This window comes from Petaurus breviceps, unplaced genomic scaffold, assembly GCF_028583685.1.
Source record: "Petaurus breviceps papuanus isolate PSGF00001 unplaced genomic scaffold, PetGlider_PUasm1.0 126, whole genome shotgun sequence".
Lineage (NCBI taxonomy): Eukaryota > Metazoa > Chordata > Mammalia > Diprotodontia > Petauridae > Petaurus > Petaurus breviceps.
Genome location: NW_027185655.1, coordinates 25,800,721 through 25,807,831, shown reverse-complemented (window position 1 = coordinate 25,807,831; position 7,111 = coordinate 25,800,721). Strand labels below are relative to the sequence as shown.

The 7,111-nt window shown below is 42.3% G+C and overlaps 1 protein-coding gene across 3 annotated transcripts in view; it reads left to right on the top strand.

The window, feature by feature from the left end:
* Positions 1–3,128: 3,128 nt before the first annotated feature.
* The window catches only part of BMPR1B (bone morphogenetic protein receptor type 1B), a 482,311-nt gene continuing 478,328 nt past the window's right edge, over positions 3,129–7,111 (top strand). For all 3 annotated transcript variants that reach the window (XR_011169511.1, XM_069094423.1, XM_069094400.1), the window contains exon 1: positions 3,129–3,439. The gene's annotated coding sequence lies outside the window, so the exon portion shown is untranslated. The remainder of the gene's footprint in view (positions 3,440–7,111) is intronic.

The following is a 7,111-nucleotide window of genomic DNA, read 5'->3' as shown; positions in this document are numbered from 1 at the left end:
TTTCCATCCTCCTTGACTGCCCCTGGATTGTATAGTTATCCCTTCCACATCATGACTTTATATGTTGTGGGTCAGCGTGAGAAGTTATTTAATTTGGGGAATTTGGGGGGGAGTTTTGTGGAAGCCACAGATGACTCAGGGAAAGTTTAGAAACTCATCAATGCATAAAATATATGTATAGTATCATACAATATCACCACTTTATAATAATTCAGACTTCTTCTCTGGTATGAAGGTAGGGCCAAAAAATTTGACTCAGATTTTCCAAATTTTGGGAGGGGGGCACCATGCCCCTAATTCCCTCGATGTGGAAAAGATAACTGTATTTCCAGTCAATAAATTACGTTTGCTTTATTTTCTGCTTGTTCTAGTTTAGTACTATGTCTTATGCCACTTTGCTCCTTTACAAGTAACAGTGTTGACCAGGGCTGGAGTTCATAATCTTGGCAGCTCTCCACTGCTTGCCAAGTCTAGCTTAGGGAACCTGGAATCTAAGGACTAAACAAGGAACTTTATACATACTGGTAATCTCCACTTCTGCCCTCCACCAGGGCTTTGGCTAGGTATACTTCTTCCTGGCAACAAAAATGGAGATTGCTGTCCATTCTTTGTACTGTACATTTTTATCCCAAACCTCACTCCAAACTACATTAAGAATTTTAGTCTTGTAGTCACTCATAAGTGTTTTACTTCCAAATTTGTGAGCCAGAAATCCCTTTACCTAATCAAAATCTTTTGTCATCCTATCTTTCCCTCTGCCTCAGGACAATCAACCCAGTTCTTCTCATCAAGTCCTTCAATCCCTCTACCACTCAGTCCTTCTCAGGCCACTACCCATCAGTGCATTGACTTTACTCTTCTCCCTTTGCTCGTGCGTGCTCTCTCTCTCTCTCTGTCTCCCCCGTCCTTCCCTCCCTTCCCTCTTTCTCCCCCTCCCTCCGTCCCTCTCTCTATGTCTCTCGTCTTCCTCCTAGCCTTCATTTTCTTTTGCATATCAAATATTAAAGATTTCCCCCTATTTTCTCAAATTTACTCTTTATCAGTTAAAACCAAATTAAATGAGAATGATGAGTATTTACTAAATTTAAAAAGTCCTTAATACCATGTTCATTCTATTTGGGATTTTTCAGTTTTTTCATGGAGGAAAAAATTTAATTCAGCCATGACTCAATCTTATACATTGTTCATCTGCCCTTCTACAATACAATCTTGCATAGTAAAATTTGGTGTATGTTGTCTTAATATCTATTGCATGGGGAGGGAGAGATCATCAAGAAAATCTCAGATGAAAATCTGATGGCTCCAAGTGAGTATATAAATAGCAATTGTTTCTGTTTTGGCCTGAAACCCTGAGGGTCTTCTCCTCCCAGACTGATTTTTTTGACTAGGTAAAAAGGGCCATTCTTTGCCTCATTTTTTACCTAGTCTTAATCACTGAATGGGCATTACATCAGTCAAAATGAGACCTGGGAAAGACCTTAGCTTAGAAAGGTCAAGATCTCCCACTGCATTCTTGGCCATCTTGATCTACGCCTTGCCACTGGACCCAGATGTCTCTTGATATGATTGGTTTTGCTTTACTGCTTTTCTTTTCTAAAAGGGAGGATTCTGTGGCTGGGGACACACACACACACACACACACACACACACACACACACACACACACACATATATATATTCAGAGAAAGCAGTAGGATGAAAAAAAACCAAACCAACATATTTATTAAATAAAAACATGCTAAGACCATAGGAGTGCAAGATCTGGAAGGTCACACAAACTGGAAGGGAAGAACCATTGCTTGAAGACCAACATAGCTAAAAACTCCTTATCTAACAGTTGCTCATGAAGCAATGAATTTTTTTTGTTGCGTTTTGTTTTTTGCCTATAGTACCCACTAAGTTCTTAATAGCTTGAAATCTGTGTCAATGAAGGGAATGCCCAGGGCATTTAAATTACATATATTGAAATAGTGTTTCAAGTGAATTTTTGCATTAGTTTAACTTGCTGGAGACAGTAGATATGACGAAAATTCCTACGTTCCTTCCCTCTATGTCCAACATTCCAAAGAAAGCCATGGCTATGTGGTTTAAATTAAAATGGCAAGGGCAGCAGAAAAAGGGCCAATCACTTCTAAGGATAGTGCTCTGGGAGTCACATGGCAAAGAATAGCCAAGGTTCAGTCAATGCCAGACCTTATCTCTTTGGAATATATGAGTAAAACAGTAAGTGTAGAAAAGGCTAAAAATGAGTGAAGGCAAAAAAAGAAAATGAGCAAGACTTGGCTCCAATTATATTTCAATTACAAGCAGACAGAGATCTCAGTGTGAGGTAGAAAGACCTGGAACCATAGAATTCCGGCCAGCCTCATTCTGACTTGTATTCTAGGCAGGCAACATTGTATTACAACACTTACGCTACTAGCCAAGCCACACAAGTATGAAATGAGTGGCAAAGATTCCAAAATACATAAAATATACCAATAGTTAAAACTTCATCTTAGAATACACCAGAATAGTTCGATACTTCCACCCTGGTGGCTTCAGACAGCTTGTGAAAACATAAATGATTTGTTTTAACTTGAAGAAGAAAAAACCCCCCAAATTCTATTCCTGTAATTACCCATATTGCCATAAGTGAGGGGATCATATCTTTTATGAATTCCATAAAGTTTTAGCAGGGTGTTAATATCTGGGAAATGTTAACTTATAACCACTTTCATGGATGGGGAAAAAAGATTGTTTCTCCCCCCCAAAAAATATTTCTTCCCAAACCTTAAGAGCTTTTTTTGGGGGTGGGGGGTCTGGTGGTGGTGGTGGGACTTCTAAAACAAGTGAAACCTACATGATTTCAATAGGATGTGTAATGAGGGTGAGGAGTCTAGTATGTTACAAATGTAGGTCCCCTGAGGGCAGGTACTGTTTAATTGTCGTTAGCTAAGGCATGTGGTAGACGTTTAATAAATGTTTTTTGACTGCTGGGCCCCATTCTCCATATTCATCTTCCATCCCAAAGGCAGAAGCGTGTCCCTTTAGTGTGTTAGAGACGTATAATCCTGCTGCTAAGTATTTGGCTCTCACTCTTCAATCACTAGTGGGAGCTGGAGAGGGCAAGTTAAAAAAAAAAAAATAGAGGGAGCCCAGGAGCCAGTGACTGGAGGAAAAAGCCAGCGGCTGCGGCGCTAACAGCTGCACCAGGGGCAGAACTTTGCCGTGTGGTGCGTCCGCGGAGGGGCAGCGGCAGCCTCGGTCAGGGCTCCCTTCCGCAGGCACTGGCACTGCCCTAGCCTTCGAGACCTTAGGCGGGGAAGTGGGACAGGGAGAAGGCGGCGGCGGCAGCCACAGCAAACAGTGAGAGCGGCGGGTGGCTCCCGGGGAGGCAGCGGCAGCGGCTGCAGCCCTGGGCGAGCCCGAGCCCGAGCCCGAGCCCGAGCACAGCTGGGTGAGTTGGGAACACTGCAAAGTTCCAGGGCTTCACCATAGTCCGAGCCGGGGCTCTGCCCAGGGGCGGGAGGTTCATATGTATGCCCTCTGAGGAAGCCTAGGAAGGGCTCGGGGCTCCGTGCTCTGTGGAGAGAGAAGTTGGGGCTCGGCGGATGCTCGGAATAGGGGGCTGACCTGGGCAGCGGCGGAGCGGGGACGCCGCGGGTGGCCGGAGCCGCACGCAGTGCCTGGCTTCATGAGCCCCATCTGCGGACCCGCGGCTAGGGGCGAGGGGCAGCTGCTTTGGGAGTTGGGGTACCTCTCTAAGAGGGTTTCAGATGGCGGGGAAGGTGGTTTAATTTGGGGGGGGGTAAGAAGTATGCATATCGCCTGCCTCCCCCCATCTCGGCCCAGCCGGGGAGACGTGCTCCATGAGGAGGTGGGGGGGGGGAGGAGGAGGAGGAGGAGGAGGAGGTGGTGGGAGAGGAGGGAGGAAGAAGGGTCCGGGTCCTTGGTTAGGGTCCAAGACGAGCACTGGAGGGGAATGGGCAGACCCTTGAAGTCCAGTCTGGGAGTCGGTTTGGGGAGACCTACCACCACCACCGGGCTGCGGGAGCCTTGGAAAGACAGGATTCACGGGGGAGGGGGGGGGGGGGGGGGGTCGGGGGTCGGGAGTGGAGGAGGGAGGAGGAGACCCTGATTCTGCACAGTCACCTGTGTGTCTGTGTCGCAAAGCTAGAGCCTCCGAATAATGCGGAGGCGTCTCACACTGCACCCCCCCCCCCCCCCCCACCCCCCATCCCCAACCCCAAACCGCTCTACCCGAAAGGTGCGTGTGGGTCTGTTTCTGGCAGGTCCCCTGCGCCTTCAGGGACATTTCTTTCTCTCCGAGGTTTATCAATTGCTAGGTGTTGCACTTGGTGCGAACGAGGCAGTTGTCTTTTTCCCTCCCTGGATAGAGTAGCCACAGGCTGCATGGCTGCATGGAAAGCTTTTTGAAAACTGCAAGCCAGGGCGTGAGGATTTCCCCCTGTGATCCGTTGTATTGGAGGGGTCTCATTAAGTTGAGGTCAGTCTCCACGGAGGAGAAGCAGGAGGTGGCTTTAAGTGATCTCAGACAAAGTCACGGGATGGAAAAGTGTCTGTAGCCTAGTGTTAGAAAAAAAAAAAAAGTCATGCCGCCACACCAGAAAAGCCTGTAGGAAAGGAAAAGGCTCAGAGGTGGGAACAAAAAACCCAAAAGTCTCAAAGGCAATTTAGGAAAAATTCTTTTGGAAATCTCTTTGTTGTCTTCAAATTGTTAACAATCTGTTTCTTTTTACTTACATATATTTTGAACTTCTCCAGTGAGCAATCCTAACCATTTCTTGAGGTGATAGTGTGGGGTAGTCCCCACCAAATAAAAGTCAGGTACATTTGAGAATCTCCCGGTTTATTTAGACTTAGTGATTTGTTTCTAACTTCTTTACTCCCCAGTGATGGGGAATTATTTTGGACTGGAAAGAAAACAGAAAAAGTTGTAATAGTAATTTAAAAAGAGGAAACATCCCAGTGTTTGGGGGAAATTCAATCCAGTAAATCCTAGTGAAAATTCCAAATTCTTAGATCACTGTATAATGCAAAAAGGCTGCATGCTGTAGGTAGCAGTGTGTCTGTGTCTGTGTGTGTATGTGTACATACACACATTTATTGGAAACAGCCTGCTCTTATTAATGCTTTTGATATCCAGACATAATGTAACTTTGTGGGATTTTTTTTACATGACAAATACTGCCTTGGCAGGCAAAACTTTCACACAATGTCATTTGTCTAATTTGCTTTATCATTTAGAAAACCAATTCCTTTTGGTTGAGTGGTATTCATTGCTATGATCCCATTACTCCCAGGCTACTGTCGCTGTTCTTAAGGGGAAGGGCAGAATAGTTTGTGATTGAAAATCGGAAAGTTAATTTTTCCTGTTTAGGAGATTATGTTATATTAATGAATCATCACTGTAAGGGGAGGGACTACCATCTATGTCTTTCAGGTGGTGCTACAGCAAGTGGAATAGATTTGATAAATATTGTTGCATTGTTGAGTGGAAACACCAGTATTTTGTGAATTTCTTTTACTATTGGTTTGTGACTCTAGTATTTATAGATTTGTAACTGCAAAATAATTGCATATTTCTCTGAAAATTTCCATCAGGAAAACAATAATTGTTAATTCAAAGGTCTCTTAAGTTTTTCTTACATAAAAAATGTAGTCTGTTTATATCTGCTAATGGAGAAGTGTGCTATGAATAATGCCAGTGATATTTCCCTGTCCCCTTGTATCACTGCCCCCAGAAGATTTACCTTCCTAATTTTCTTTTTTTGGAAAGGGGTAATACTAAGATTTCTTTTCCTGAGACCTCATTAAGTTCATGGGAGGAGGAACTGATTGATTGGTCATTTGTAGGTTGAAAATTACTTTGATATTAAAAAAGTCCATTAACAGAAATTGCATACATGAGACATATTTTAAATCAAACTGTGTGGTAGGGACATTTGTGATTTTTATCTGGATTTGGGATACTGGATGGAGGAGACTGATGAATTGCTATTAGACCAGAAGTGCTTTTTGTTATGATGGCAATTATTGATTAAATGTGCAAGACTAAAATTTGTAAGATAGTATTCTCTTTTACTTGATTAGACACTAATTGAAATAGAGCCTGTACAATCTTATTTCCTTTTAGATGATATTCAGAAAGAGAAAAGCATTTCAGGATGCTTTTATGGCAAATAATTCTTAAGATGCTTTTCCTGTTTAGCTTTCATGCAAACAGCAGTGAATATATCTGGTTAGAAGATAGAAGCAGATATTGGTACAGCTAATCTTTTTCTTCTAATGCAAAACAATAAAAACCATGTATTGAATTTACCCACGTAGAAGTGCTGATAATCATATATCATCCCTAAGCATGAAACAGTCTTTATCTTTTAGTTAATTATCAAGAAAAATGAGCCTCATTTGTCCCAGAGTAATATAATGAAATTTCTAGATAACTAAAACTCCAAAAGTAAAGTCTTTAAAATTTTTCTTCATTTTGGGAGAAATCCTTTACAAATGCACTGTGTAATCCAATAAATAGCTTCTTAAATAGAGTTTACTGAGCATAGTTTACCTTTTCCCAAGTGATTTTGCAGTTATTCTGCCCTCACTCAAATACCCTAGGGTGCCAAAGGGCTATGCTTTGAATCCTTGTGTCTAGTTTTATAGTTTTTCTGTTGGGTTTATCATTGGCATTGTTAATTCACTGACTGATACTTTTAATTTGTTGAGTCTAATCTGCTATGTGCTGAGAAACCAGATAACCAAACTTCTTAGAATCATAAGCCAATTCTAGGAAGGAAAATAATGAATGTTGTAACAGTGTTTTCATTACTCAGAGACTTTTTTCATTTCCAGTTTATAAGTTTACAGCTTTTTGGTAGCTGAAGTTACCAAAAGTTTGGCTTCTGGTTGAGTGAGATAGTATTACATTCCAGGTCTTATTTTTATTAATATTAAATTAGAGAGATATGGAAATTAAGATACTGCTATCAATAGATAAATGTATTTATTCAATGTCTCTTATTTGTAGAATATCATTCCGATGGGGTGGGTAGGTGGCACAATGAATAGAGCACTGGCCCTGGAGTCAGGTGGACCTGAATTCAAATGTGGC